Source organism: Tursiops truncatus, chromosome 8, assembly GCF_011762595.2.
Source record: "Tursiops truncatus isolate mTurTru1 chromosome 8, mTurTru1.mat.Y, whole genome shotgun sequence".
Classification (NCBI taxonomy): domain Eukaryota; kingdom Metazoa; phylum Chordata; class Mammalia; order Artiodactyla; family Delphinidae; genus Tursiops; species Tursiops truncatus.
In genome coordinates, this window is record NC_047041.1 from 63,208,233 (window position 1) to 63,224,088 (window position 15,856).

The following is a 15,856-nucleotide window of genomic DNA, read 5'->3' on the forward strand; positions in this document are numbered from 1 at the left end:
TTACTTTAGACAGATATTTTTCAAAAGTTCAGAGAAAACACAGTGGTTGTAAGACTTTGGAAGAGAAGCCAATCTAAGAGTTGGGAAACTTTCAAATATTTTGTTATCCACAGAATAATGGGTATCACACACATGTGCCTAATTTTAGTGGACAGCTTTTGATGAAGTATAATTTTAAAGGACTATCCAAAACAATCTGCTTTAAATGAAACAATTTAAATGGGTCACCTAATGCTTTCAGTAGATATTTTATTCAGATATTTTATTACTACTACACAACATTACACTGTCCTCATCAGTATAATAAAACTTTATGTATAAGATAATATGATTTGTCTGCCTAGAGAATCCAAGCAAACTGACTAAATATTGTTTGAGTAAACAGGAGTTTAGTCATGTAGCCAGATATAAGAACATATAAAAATCAACAGCTCTCCTTGAGATCAGCAACAAGTAATTTCTAAAAAGATCTTATTCGTAACTTTAATATGTCCTCAAAGCTACAGGATGAGCTAACCTAATCTCTCAAGTTTTGAACACTTTGGCATATCAGTCTCATGAAGAGCCCTACACATAAGCCTCTAAATATAAAAATTTCAAGAAGCAAACTCCAAAGAGAAAAACGAACGTTTAGAATAGCTTCTAACATCCAAGTTTTGAAAAAATACAACTGTACATGATTTACAAATTTAAAACAATTCCAAGAGCAAAAGAAAAGTTATTAATGACTTCTAGTTAAGCATGGCAGATGAAACAATGAGTTTACCTCCGAGAGCTCCTGAAATCCCTCTAAAATTGCAATTAAAAAGAATACAAACAGCAAAGTAAAATGAAAGAAGATAACAGGTTTAAAATGACAATAAGAGGGACTTCCCTGGTGGTGAAGTGGTTAAGAATCCGCCTGCTGGGGGTGGGGTGGGGGGGAGTCAAGATGGTGTACTGCCAGGACATGCGGAATTCAAGTCTTCTCACAACTAGGGCACCTACCAAGCACCGGTGGGGGACCACAGACACCTAAGGGGATGGGAGGAACCCCCAGAAACTGGGTAGGATGTGGGGCATGGGGGGTGTGAAGTGGGGGGAGAAGTGGAGGCAGGAAGGGACTGGCGCCCCTGAGGGGCGGCTGGGGGAGGGGAAGGGCTCCCACACCCGAACGGGTAAATTGGGGAACCACTGGGACAGCAGAGGATCCAAAGGGAGTGTGGCCAGCCTTCCCCTGCCCACTTGGACCCCCAGGAACCTGCTGAGATCCCGGGCCAGATCCTCTGCCCACCTAGGCCATCTCCAGCCACTCAGGTCCTGAGGGAGTGGGAGGGAGGGATGAGGGGGGCAAAAGTAAATGCCGGACCTCTGGGATCCACACCCCTGAGGGGTGGCTGGGAGAGGGGAGGAGTTCCTACACCCAGCAGGACCCACCCATGGTTAGGGGTCCAGCGGTGACGGGGTAGACCCAGGGGGAGGGGGGCAGAGGAATGGAAGGGAACGGGGCCAATGCTTTCCCTGTCCACTTAGGCACCAGGGAGCCGGTTGAGCTCCAGGTCTAATCCTCTGCCCTCGGAGCCTCCCTCCTGCCACACAGAGCCAAAGCCCTGCCCCTACACCCCGATCCAGGGCCCTACCTCTACATTTGGAGACGCCTTCCAATGCGCTGGGCCTAAATCCCACCCACACACCCTCACTCAGGGCCCCACCTTCAAACTCTGGAACTCCACACACCAGAGGCCCTCCTTTCCACGTGCTGCCTCTCCCCTTCTGCACAGGTATTAAGCAGAGACCCCGCCCCATACTTGAAAGTCGCCTCGCCTAAGCCCCGCCCCATGCTCAAACACCACCCCACCCCCACACGCCCCCTGCCTAGGTCCTGCCCCACCCTAAACCCCACCCCTGCCTAAGTTCCACCCCCGCCTAAAGTACACCCCCACAGCCAAGGCTTTTTTTTTTTTTCCTTTTCCTTTTTCCGCTTTTAGATTGGGGTTCTGTTTTACCTTGTTGATTCATTGCTATTGATGCTTTTATATTTCCTAATAAATCTTTTATTTTTCTAATTTTATTTTATTCTTTACAATTTGTTAGTGATCTCTCCTTTTGGCTTGTTGCTCCACCCGCCTTTTTTATTCTTTTTTCTGATGTGGTTTAATTTTACCTTGCTGTAGTTGTTTCAATTATAGTTTTATTTTTCCTAATATATTTTTTATCTTTCTAATTTTATTTTGTTTTTATTCTTTGATATTGTACTGTTCCTTTCTTCTTTCTTTCTTCCTTTTTTTTCTCTTACAGCACCACAAGCTTGCGGGATCTTGGTTCCCAGGACAGAGGTCGGGCACGAGCTCCTATGGTGGGAGCTACAAGTCCAAACTGCTGGACTAACAGAGAACCTCAGACCCCAGGGAATATCAACTGGACTGAGATCTCCCGGAGGTCCTCATCTCAGCACCAAGACCCAGCTCTATCTAACTGCTTGCAAACTTCAGTGCTGGATGTCTCAGGCCAAACAACCACTAAGACAAGATTACAGCACCACCCATCCAATTAAAAAAAAAAAAAAAAAAGAAAAGACAAAAAAATGTTACAGATGAAGGAGCAAGGTAAAAACCTACAAAACCAAATAAATGAAGACAAAATAGGCAACCTACCTGAAAAAGAATTCAGAGTAATGATAGCAAAGATGATCCAAAATCTTGGAAACAGAATGGAGAAAATACAAGAAACATTTAACAAGGATCTAGAAAAACTAAAGAGCAAACAAACAGTGATGAACAACACAATTACTGAAATTAAAAAATACTCTAGGAGGAATCAATAAAAGAATAACTGAGGCAGAAGAATGGATAAGTGAACTGGAATATAAAATGGTGGAAATAACTGCCAAGGAGCAGAATGAAGAAAAAAGACTGAAAAGAATTGAGGACAGTCTCAGAGACCTGTGGACAACATTAAACACACCAACATTCAAATTATAGGGGTCCCAGAAGAAGAAGAGAAAAAGAAAGGGTCTCAGAAAATATTTGAAGAGATTATAGTCGAAAACTTCCCTAACATGGGAAAGGAAATAGTAAATCAAGTCCAGGAAGCACAGAGAGTACCGTAGAGGATAAATCCAGAGAAACACAATGAAGCACATATTAATCAAACTACCAAAAATTAAATACAAAGAAAAAATTATTAGAAGCAACAAATAACACACAAGGGAATCCCCATAAGGTTAACAACTGATTTTTCAGCAGAAACTTAGCAAGCCAGAAGGGAGTGGCAGGACATATTAAAAGTGATGAAAGGGAAAAACCTACAACAAGGATTATTCTACCCAGCAAGGATCACATTCAGATTCGATGGAGAAATTAAAACCTTCACAGAGGGACTTCCCTGGTGGCGCAGTGGTTAAGAATCCACCTGCCAATCCAGGGGACAAGGGTTCAAGCCCTGGTCCAGGAAGATCCCACATGCCACGGGGCAACTAAGCCCATGTGCCACAACTACTGAGCCTGTGTGCCACAAGTACCGAAGCCCACACACCTAGAGCCCATGCTCCGCAGCAAGAGAAGCCACCGCAATGAGAAGCCCTCGCACCGCAATGAAGAGTAGCCCCTGTTCACCCCAACTACAGAAAGCCCGTGTGCAGCAATGAAGACCCAATGCAGCCAAAAATAAATAAATAAATAAATAAATACATATATTAAAAAAAAAAACCCTTCACAGACAAGCAAAAGCTAAGAGAATTCAGCACCACCAAACCTGCTTTACAACAAATGCTAAAGGAACTCTCTAGGCAGGAAACACAACAGAAGGGAAAGACCTACAAAAATAAACCCAAAACAATTAAGAAAATGGTAGTAGGAACATACATATCAATAATTACCTTACATGTAAATGGATTAAACGCTACAACCAAAAGACACAGACTGGCTGAATGGATACAAAAACAAGACCTGTACATATGCTGTCTACAAGAGACACACTTCAGACCTAGGGACACATACAGACTGAAAGTGAGAGGATGGAAAAAGATATTCCATGCAAATGGAAATCAAAAGAAAGCTGGAATGGCAATTCTCATATCAGACAAAGTAGAATTTTAAATAAAGACTATTACAAGAGACAAGGACGGACACTACATAATGATCAAGGGATCAATCCAAGAAGAAGATGTAACAATTGTAAATATTTATGCACCCAAAATAGGAGCACCTCAATACATAAGACAAATGCTAACAGCCATAAAATGGGAAATTGACAGTAACACGATCATAGTAGGGGACTTTAACATCCCACTTTCACCAAAGGACAGATCATCCAAAATGAAAATAAATAAGGAAACACAAGCTTTAAATCACACATTAAACAAAATGGACTTAAATGATATTTATAGGACATTCCATCCAAAAACAACAGAATACACTTTCTTCTCACGTGCTCACGGAACATTCTGTAGGATAGATCATATCTTGGGTCACAAATCAAGCCTTGGTAAATTTAAGAAAATTGAAATCGTATCAAGTATCTTTTCCGACCACAACGCTATGAGAGTAGATATCAATCAGAGGAAAAAAACTCTAAAGAATACAAACACATGGAGGCTACACAATATGCTATTAAATAACCAAGTGATCACTGAAGAAATCAAAGAGGAAATCAAAAAATATCTAGAAACAAATGACAATGAAAACATGATGATTCAAAACCTATGGGATGCAGCAAAAGAAGTTCTACAAGGGAAGTTTATAGCAATACAATCCTACCTAATGAAACAAAAATCTCAAATAAACAACCTAACCTTACAACTAAAGCAATTAGAGAAAGAAGAACCAAAAACCCCCAAGGTTAGCAGAAGGGAAAAAAATCATAAAGATCAGACCAGAAATAAATGAAAAACAAATAAAGTAAACAATAGCAAAGATCAATAAAACTAAAAGCTGGTTCTTTGAGAAGATAAACAAAATTGATGAACCATTAGCCAGACTCACCAAGAAAAAAAGGCAGAAGACTCAAATCAACAGAATTAGAAATGAAAAAGGAAACGTCACAACTGACACTGCAGAAATACAAAGGATCATGAGAGATTACTACAAGCAACTACATGCCAATAAAATGGACAATCTGGAAGAAATGGACAAATTCTTAGAAAAGCACAACCTTCTGAGACTGAACCAGGAAGAAACAGAAAATATAAACAGACCAATCACAAGCACTGAAATTGAAACTGTGATTAAAAATCTTCCATCGGGGTTTCCCTGGTGGCGCAGTGGTTGGGAGTCCGCCTGCCGATGCAGGGGACATGGTTTCATGCCCCGGTCCAGGAGGGTCCCACGTGCCGCAGAGCGGCTAGGCCTGTGAGCCATGGCCGCTGGGCTTGCGTGTCCGGAGCCTGTGCTCTGCAGCGGCAGGGGCCGCAGTGGTGAGAGGCCAGTGTACCGCAAAAACAAACAAACAAACAAAAAATCTTCCACCAAACAAAAGCCCAGGACCAGATGGCTTCACAGGTGAATTCTATCAAACATTTAGAGAAAAGCTAACACCTATCCTCCTCAAACTCTTCCAAAATATAGCAGAGGGAAGAACACTCCCAAACTAATTCTACGAGGCCACTATCACCCTGATACGAAAACCACACAAAGATGTCACAAAAAAAGAAAACTACAGCCAGTATCTGTGATGAACACAGATCCAAACTCCTCAACAAAACACTAGCAAACAGAATCCAACAACACATTAAAAGGATCATACACCATGATGAAGTGGGGTTTATCCCAGGAATGCAAGGATTCTTCAATATATGCAAGTAAATCAATGTAATACACCATATTAATGAATTGAAGGATAAAAACCATATGATCATACGATCATCTCAACAGATGCAGAAAAAGCTTTTGACAAAATTCAACACTCATTTATGATAAAAACTCTCTAGAAAGTAGGCAAAGAGGGAACATACCTCAACATAATAAAGGCCATATATGACAAACCCACACTCAACATCGGTCTCAATGGTGAAAAACTGAAACCATTTCCTCTAAGATCAGGAACAAGACAAGGATGCCCACTCTCACCACTATTAGTCAACATAGTTTTGGAAGTTTTAGCCACAGCAATCAGAGAAGAAAAAGAAATAAAAGAAATCCAAATCAGAAAAGAAGAAGTAAAACTGTCACTGTTTGCAGATGACATGATACTATACATAGAGAATCCCAAAGATGCTACCAGAAAACTACTAGAGCTAATCATTGAATCTGGTAGAGTAGCAGGATACAAAATTAATGTACAGAAATCTCTTGCATTCCTATACACTAATGATGAAAAATCTGAAAGAGAAATTAAGGAAACACTCCCATTTACCACTGCAACAAAAAGAATAAAATACCTAGGAATAACCTACCTAGGGAGACAAAAGACCTGTATGCAGAAAACTATAAGACACTGATGAAAGAAATTAAAGATGATAGAAACAGATGGAGAGATATACCATGTTCTTGGATTGGAAGAATCGACATTGTGAAAATGACTATACTACCCAAAGCAATCTATAGATTCAGTGCAATCCCTATCAAACTACCAATGGCATTTTCCACAGAACTAGAACAAAAAATTCCATAATTTGTATGTAAACACAAAAGACCCCGAATAGCCAAGCAATCTTGAGAAAGAAAAACGGAACTGGAGGAATCAGGCTCGCTGACTTCAGACTATACTATGAAGCTACAGTAATCAAGATAGTATGGTACTGGCATAAAACAGAAGTATAAATCAATGGAACAGGACAGAAAGTCCAGAGATAAACCCACGCACATATGGTCACCTTATCTTTGATAAAGGAGGCAAGAATATAAAATGGAGAAAAGACATCCTCTTCAGTAAGTGGTACTGGGGAAACTGGACAACTACATGTAAAAGAAAGAAATCAGAACACTTCCTACCACCATATGCAAAAATAAACTCAAAATGGATCAAAGACCTAAATAAAGGCCAGATACTATAAAACTTTTAGTGAAAACATAGGCAGAACACTCTATGACATAAATCACAGCAAGATCCTTTTTGACCCACATCCTAGAGAAATGGAAATGAAACCAAAAATAAACAAATAGGACCTAATGAAATTTAAAAGCTTTTGTCCAGCAAAGGAAACCATAAACAAGACGAAAAGACAACCCTCAGAATGGGAGAAAATATTTGCAAATGAAGCAACTGACAAAGGATTAATCTCTAAAATATACAAGCAGTTCATGCAGCTCCATATCAAAAAAACAAACAACCCAATCCAAAAATGGGCAGAAGACCTAAATAGACATTTCTCCAAAAAAGACATACAGATGGCCAACAAATACATAAAAGGATGCTCAACATCACTGATCTTTAGAGAAATGCAAATCAAAACTACAGTGAGGTATCACCTCACACCGGTCAGAATGGCCATCATCAAAAAGATCTACAAACAATAAATGCTGGAGAGGGTGTGGATAAAAGGAACCCCTCTTGCACTGTTGGTGGGAATGTAAATTGATACAGCCACTATGGAGAACAGTATGGAGGTCCCTTAAAAAACTAAAAATAGAACTACCATACGACCTAACAATTCCACTACTGGGTATATACCCTGAGAAAACCATAATTCAAAAAGAGTCATGTACCACAATGTTCACTGCAGCTCTATTTACCATAGCCAGGACATGGAAGCAACCTAAATGTGCATCGTCAGATGAATGGATAAAGACGATGTGGCACATATATACAATGGAATATTACTCAGCCATAAAAAGAAATGAAATTGAGTTATTTGTAGTGAGGTGGATGGACCTAGAGTCTGTCATACAGAGTGAATTAAGTCAGAAAGAGAAAAACAAATACCGTATGCTAACATGTACATATGATATCTAAATTTTAATAAAAGATTATGAAGAACTTAGGGGCAGGACAGGAATAAAGACGCAGATGTAGAGAATGGATTTGAGGACACGGGGAGGGGGAAGGGTAAGCTGGGACGAAGTGAGAGAGTGGCATGGAGTTATATATACTACCAAATGTAAAATAGATAGCTAGTGGGAAGCAACCACATAGCACAGGGAGATCAGCTCAGTGCTTTGTGACCACCTAGAGGGGTGGGATGGGGGGGGTGGGAGGGAGACACAAGAGGGAGGAGATATGGGGATATATGTGTATGTATAGCTGATTCAGTTTGTTATAAAGGAAAACTGACACACCACTGTAAAACAATTATACTCCAATAAAGATGTAAAAAAATTTAAAACAAAAAGATATTGGAAGCCAGAAAACTGGTTTACCTTACAAATTCCTGGAAAATGTAATGAATGGGTGGCACTAGGTATATATGAATATCACGAATATGAAGGGAAGACCAAGACAAACAAAGAAGAAGGAATCAGTGACCATAAGACAATACAAGGAGAAGCAGAAAATTTCAAACACACGAGAATGAAGTGATCAAAATCACGAAGAAGAGTCTGTATATCAGAGAACATTTACAGAACAAGAGAGATAATGAAAATTAAAACTGAAGAAACTGGAACACTGTCTCATTAGGCTCCCAAAAGGGACAAATGGAAAATGGGAGAGATACAAGTAAGGAAATTAGATAACTGTGGGAGTTCTAACTCTGAGGTAACAGGAAATTCAGAAACAGTGAACAAAAAGGAAAAATTTATGAAAGAAGTAACGACACAGCCCTCCCACCCCTCACAAAGCCCAGAACCTTAGGACAGGATTAAATTTCATATGTCTAGCATACTGAATTTATGTTTTTAATTAATGTTTTTAAAAACCCATTAGTTTTAGCACATCATCATGAAAGTTCAAAGAAATGAAAAAAAAAAAAAAGGTCCTAAGGAGAAAAAAATTAAAGAAAAAGAAAAACTAGATATTTTACAATAGATCAAAAATCAAAATAGGAACAGAAATCTATTAACATAATTACATTAATAAATATAATCATAAGAGTAATAAAATCAACTCTATAATTTTTAAAATAGGACATAACTCAATATAACACCCATTCTTAAATTAAAAATGAGTTCCATTATTACTGATATTGTTTATTGGATATATTAGCAGAATCAATTACACAGAAGAAAGAAACTACAGATACAAAAACTGGAAGATAAAATTATTATTGTTTCCCAATTATATAACTGTATAACATGGAAAACTAAAGTGGATCAACTAAAAGAACTATTATGAATAAGAGAATACAATAAGGTAATAAAATTTAAAATTAATAAATACAGAAGACTCTTATTTGGGGCCAAGATTTACCCTGCAAACTGAAACACCTTAAAAAGCTGGACAAAATATATGAAAAAATGGCTTGCAAGACACTAAGGTGTCCGGCAACTTAAGGACAAAGATCCCTGAAAGGCAGGAAACAAGCAATGTGAGCTCTACTACTGGCGCCACTTTGTGCCTTGAGTTTATAGGCCATGGTGCAGGGAGGGGGAACAGAGGTGGAGCTTAGAGGACTCCCTAGACAAGGAAATAGAGGAGAGACTTCTGGAGAGCAGGGCAGCTAGAGTTCTTAGGACAGAACCCAGAGAGGAGGGAGCTGCACAGAGAAGGAACATGGGATATCTGCAGAGGGTTCCTCTGAGAATTCAGTAGGGTACTGATCAGTACATGTATTGATATATGAGGAAAACACCCAGGCTGGTAAAAGAGCCATCTGAAAAGATTAGAGAAAATAGCGCCCATCGTTTAAGCATGGCTGGGCAGAGTGCCTATTCCCACCATCCAGAATGTAAAAATTCATAATTCATGGGACACTGGACAGAGTACACAGAAACGTCTTGTCTCAGTAGTGGGAATAATTAGCCCTAGATTGGATCTGCTCTATTGCTGGTACATAACAAATCATAAAAGCAAGACCCAAAAAGATCAAACTGTTTAAAATAACTTTAACTGAATCTCAGAAGCTCAAGAAGATTTACAGGAATACGAAATGTCCATCACCCAACAAAATAAAATTCAGGATACCAGGCATCCTATTAAAGATTAACAGGCATGCAAAGAGATAGGGAAATGGAACCCATGATGAGGAGAATAATCAATCAAAACTGACCTAGAACTGACAGAGATATCAGAATGAGCAAAAAGAAGACACAAAGAGTTACTATTACTGATTCCCATATGTTGAAAATTTAAACAGAGACGTGGAAAATATAAAAGACTCAAATCAACTTCTAAAGAGGAAAACTACAATGTATGAGATTTAAAAAATGGATGGGATACATAGCATATTAAATATTGCAGAAGAAAAGATTAGTAAATTTGAATTCACACCAATAAAAATTATCTAAAATAAAATACAGAGAGAAAAAAGAACCCTCCAAAACGAAATGAGCATCAGTGAGCTCTAGGACTTCAGTCAGCCTAACACACGAGTAATAAGAACAAGGAAGTGAGGAGGAAGAGGAACAGAAAAAAACATTTGAATTAATAATGGCCAAATATAACAGCAGATGAAAAATGGATCCATACAAAACAATGAAGAGCACCAGAAGTGTAACTACATGGGTAAATAAATAAGACTTTTTCTTATTATTTAAGTCTCTTTTAAAGATGATTGACTATATAAACAAAAATAACATTGTGGCATGAGGTTTATAGTATATATAAATGTAAAATGTATGTCAACAATTGTACAAAAGTCAGGAGAGGAAAATGGCAGAGTACAGTAGTACTGTATGGTTCATATACTATAGGAAAGGTTGTATAGTATCACTTAAATGTAGAATGTTAAGTTAAATACACCATAAGTTAAAGATGTATAAGCCTGAAAAGTGACAAAACAAAGAGTTAAAACTAATAAGACAACAAAAGAAGTAAAATGGAATAATCAAGAAAAATACTCAATCTAAAACAAAGCAGAAAATAAAGGGGAAGAAAAGGCCAATGAGATGAATAAGAAACAGTAAAATAAGATTCCAGCCTAACTCTATTAATAATCACATTAAATGGCTGAGATGATGACTTTGGATAAAAAGCAAGACCCAACTATATGCTTCCTACAAGAAACTTTAAATACAAAGATGCAAAGAAGTTAAAAGGAAAAGGATGGGAAACAGATATCATATGCTGACATTAACCAAAAGAAAGCTGGCTAATATTAATACAGATTTCAGAGCAAAGAATGTTAACAGGAACTAAAAAGGCATTTTATAATGATATATGGGCCAATTCATCAAGGGGACATAAATTTCTAAATATTTATGCCCCTAATAAAGAGCGTCAAAATACATGAAATAAATCAGATGGAATTGTGAGTAAAAAGACACAAATTTCCTCTATTTTAGTCAAAGACTTCAAAATCTCTCTCTTAATAACTGATAAAACAAGTAGACAAAAAAAGAATACTAAGAATGTAGAAGATTTGAAAAATACTATCAAGCAGACTTGACCTAATTGATGTTTATAAAACACTCCACTCAAACAGCAGCAGAATACACATTCTTTCCTAGCATACTTCAGACATTTACCAAGACAGAGTATATTCTGGGCCATAAAATATATTGCAGTATGGGCTTCCCTGGTGGTGCAGTGGTTGAGAGACCGCCTGCCAATGCAGGGGACACGGGTTTGTGCCCCGGTCTGGGAAGATCCCACGTGCCGCGGAGCGGCTATGCCCGTGAGCCATGGCTGCTAAGCCTGCGTGTCCGGAGCCTGCGCTCCACAACGGGAGAGGGCACAACAGTGAGAGGCCCGCGTACTGCAAAAAAAAAAAAATATATATATATATACATATATATATATATATATGTGTGTATATATATATATTGCAGTAAATTTAAAATGACTCGAATCATAAAAAGTATGTTTTCATACCACAAGGGAATTAAATTAGAAATCAAAATTCTGGAAAATCCACAATACTGGAAACTAAATAATACATTTCTAAATAACTCATGGGTCAAAGAAGAAATCAAAAGGGAAATTACAAAGTATTTTGAACTAAATGAAAATGAAAAGATGACCTATCAGAATTTGTGAAATGCTACTAAAGTAGGACTTAAGTGGAATTTGTGAGATGCTACTAAAGCAGTACTTAAGGGGAAAGTTAAAGCAACTAAAATAGAAAAGAAGAAAGGTCTTAGTCAATGAACTCAGTTCTATCTTAAGAACTAGATAAAGAAAATTAAATTCAAAGTAAACAGAAAAAAGAAAATAATAGGGATCAAAACAGAAATAAATGAAACAGAACAGACACAATAGAAAAAAAAGTAATGAAAGTAACAGTTGGTTCTTTGAGAAGATCAAAAAACTTGATAAACTTCTAGCCAGACTGACAACAAAAAAAGAGAAGATACAAATTGCCAGTATCAGAAGTGAGAGAGATGATATCACTAGAGTCTACAGATATTAAAAGGATCATAAGGGAACATTATGGATAACTTTTTGCAAATAAAGTTGACAATTAGAAAAAATAAACAAATTCACTAAAAAACACAAACTACCAAGCTCTCTCATGAAGAAATGGATAACCTAAATAATTGTATTTATCAAAGAAATTGAAATTGTAGTTAAAAATCTTCCCACAATGAAAACTACAGTCACAGATGGTTTTACTGGTGAATTCTACCAAACATTTAAGGAATCAATAATAATAGCAATTCTACACAAACTCTTCTAAACATCTGAAAAGGATAGGATAATCCCCAATTCATTCTATGAGACCAGTATTACCCTGATACCAAAACCTGACAAAAAACATTATAAGAAAACTACCAACAGCTCTCATGAACACAGTCACAGAAATTCTTTCAAAAATACTTTTTAACAAACGGAATCTAAGAATATAGCAAAAGGCTAATATATCATGATCAAGTAGGATTTGTCCCAAGAATAAAGGGTTGGTTTACATTTGAAAAACAATGTAATTCATCATTTTAACATGTTTACATAAGAAAATATAACAAACTAAAGAAAAAAAGCAATATGATCATTTTGACAGAAGCAGAAAAAACAGTTGAAAAAATTCAGCATCATTTCTGTTAAAAACTCTGAACACATTAGAAGTAAAAGTGAATTTCCTTAACCTGATAAAAGACATCTATGGAAAACCTACAGCTAACATCATACTGAATATTTAAAAACTGAATGCTTCCTGCTAAGATCAGGAACAAGATAGGCGTGCCCACTATTACTACATCTACTCTATTTTGGGCTACAGGTTCCAGCTAGAGCAATTAGGAGAAGGGAGGGAGGGAGGAAGGAATGGAAGGTATAAACTTTGGAAAAGAAGAAATAAAACTCCTTATTCACAGACAATATAACTGTCAATGTAGAAAATCTACAAAAGGTGTCTAGAAGTTATATGTGATGCTTAGAAAGGCTGTAGGATCAATACACAAAAATCAATTGTATTCTACATACTAGGAGTGAACAATCAGAAAATATTATTTACAATAGCATCAAGAATACGAAATAGGGATAATATGTCCAAAAATATGAAAGACCTATATATTGAACCACAAAATACTTTTGAAAATCTAAAGACCTAAATAAATAGGGAGATATACTTTGGTCAAGGGTTGGCCAACTCAATATTATTAAGCTGTCAACCTTCCAAATTAACACATAGTTGAATAAATCTATAGATTCAATGCAATTCCAATCCCAATGCCAGCAGGGTTTTGTTTTTGTTTTTGGTAGAAATTATAAAACTGAATTTAAAATTCCAATTGAAATGTAAAGGATGTAGAATAGCTCAAACTTTGAAAAAGACAAAATCGGAGAACTAACACTACCTGATTTCAAGAATTGTGATAAAGCCAGAGTAATAAAAAGCAGTGTGGTATTACAGTAAACATAGGCAAATAGATCAATGGAACAAAAACAGACAGTCCAGAAATAAACCCACACGTACAAGGAGAACTGATCTCCTCCTACACTTGCTCGAGGAAAGATTAACTGTTATGTGTTCTAAAAGTAAAGGATAATGAAATGAAGCACCATGTTAATGGAGAAGGTCCCTAGGCAGAAAAAATTCTCCCTGCACATAGGGTTCCCTGATCTATTGCTGCTTGCAAGTCACCTCCAGTTGTCACCTCAGCACAATACCCACACAGGTAAATTTTACTTTGCATATATTTATACATATAAGATTAAGTGCTTCCTTAAGTGACTTAAAGGATAAATCATACGCAGCTGAGTTATCTGCTTATAATCCACCCTTTCTAATCCTTGGACACCTGTCTTAGGGAACGAACTACTGGAGTTACAGAACTTTCAGGTAGCTCATCTTATTTAAACTCTTCCATTCAATGCTATTTCCTAAAGCCTCATTTTGGTCTCAGAAGAAGACTGTCCTTTTCTGTTTGAATCCAAGGTCAAGCCCTCTGTCCTGTGGTCCTATACACCACTGAACTGAAAATTTCATGCAGTTCCAGGGCTATGTCTTTATAATACTGTTTTCCTATTTCTTCTCCATTTTTATTACTAAGGCTCCATAACTGTGGTTAAGACAGGATTCTTGAATAAAACAGAACTGTATTCAACTCTTCTGTGGTCTTTTTTACAACTATGCACCTAAAAGGTTAAAACCTGTACCCAGCCAACAGTAAAGATTCAATAAATGGTAGCTATTGCTATTATCTTTATCACTATTATTATTACCTACCTACACCCAGTTACTTCCTACAAATTAATTTCAAAAAATTAATTTCAAATTCTTCTCTACCTTTAAGCTCTAAGCAATTCAGTGTTGTTGCCTTCAAGGGGCCAATGGACAACTATTCATATTATTTAAAAATTTTAAAACAAATACTTAATGAATTTGCTTTTGTTGTTTAAAATCCAAGAAATATCAATGTTTGTAAAGAAAACGTTCATATTATGCTGCCCAACCCAGTGACATGGACACTCTACCCTTCACCTCCAGCCATATAAGTTATTATTAATAGTTTTACGTGTTTCCTTCCAAATATTTTTGCACCTTCTATATACACATGTATGTGTGCATATAAGTATTAAGGTTTAATTCAAACAGTGCAATGAAACCCATCTTTCCTTATCTAGATTCACTGTAACCATTTCACCACTTAAAAATATTTAGTTTTGCTTTTTTAATATAGGCATTTCATGTATTTTGTTTAGCCTCTAAGATAGAATTTATTAAGATTATAGTTACTGGGACTTCCCTGGTGGCTATGTAGTTAAGAATCCGCCTGCCAATGCAGGGGACACAGGTTCGAGCCCTGGTCCGGGAAGATCCTACATGACATGGAGCAACTAAGCCCGTGCAACACAACTACTGAGCCTGTGCTCTAGAGCCTGCAAGCCACAACTATTGAAGCCCGCGCGCCTACAGCCTGTGCTCTGCAACAAAGAGAAGCCCCCGCAATGAGAAGCCCATGCACTGCGTTGAAGAATAGCCTCCGCTCGCCGCAACTAGAGAAAGCCCACGTGCAGCAACGAAGACCCAACGCGGCCAAAAATAAATTAATTTAATTAAAAAGATTATAGTTACTGAAGTTGAAATTTTGTCAACAGCTCTAAGAAAAGATTAATTTTATCATAAAGACTTTGTAATTTTATGGGAAAATTAAGATTCTAGTTAGTACAGAGAGGTGACATTTCAAAATCTTTCAGGTCCAACATATCTACTCACTTCCTGAAGCTCACTGCCCTGTAAGAGTCAGAAATACATATTTCAGGGACAGTTATAGATATATTTTTAATTGAAAAATGGAAATTAACAAATAGTCATAAGAATTCCTTGGGGGTGTTTTAGAATGAATTCAAAATTTAGTGCTTAAATAGAGGAAATAAGGTGAGTTCCATTACAATTCCACTTTCCAGTTTATAAACACTGGAATTTTACTAATTTCCTGGATGACAAATGGAAGGAATGCTATCA

General features: G+C 37.2%; 1 protein-coding gene across 8 annotated transcripts in view; it reads right to left on the bottom strand.

Moving 5' to 3' along the window:
* The window catches only part of SBF2 (SET binding factor 2), a 465,909-nt gene that overhangs the window by 270,235 nt on the left and 179,818 nt on the right, over positions 1 to 15,856 (bottom strand). The window lies entirely within an intron of this gene.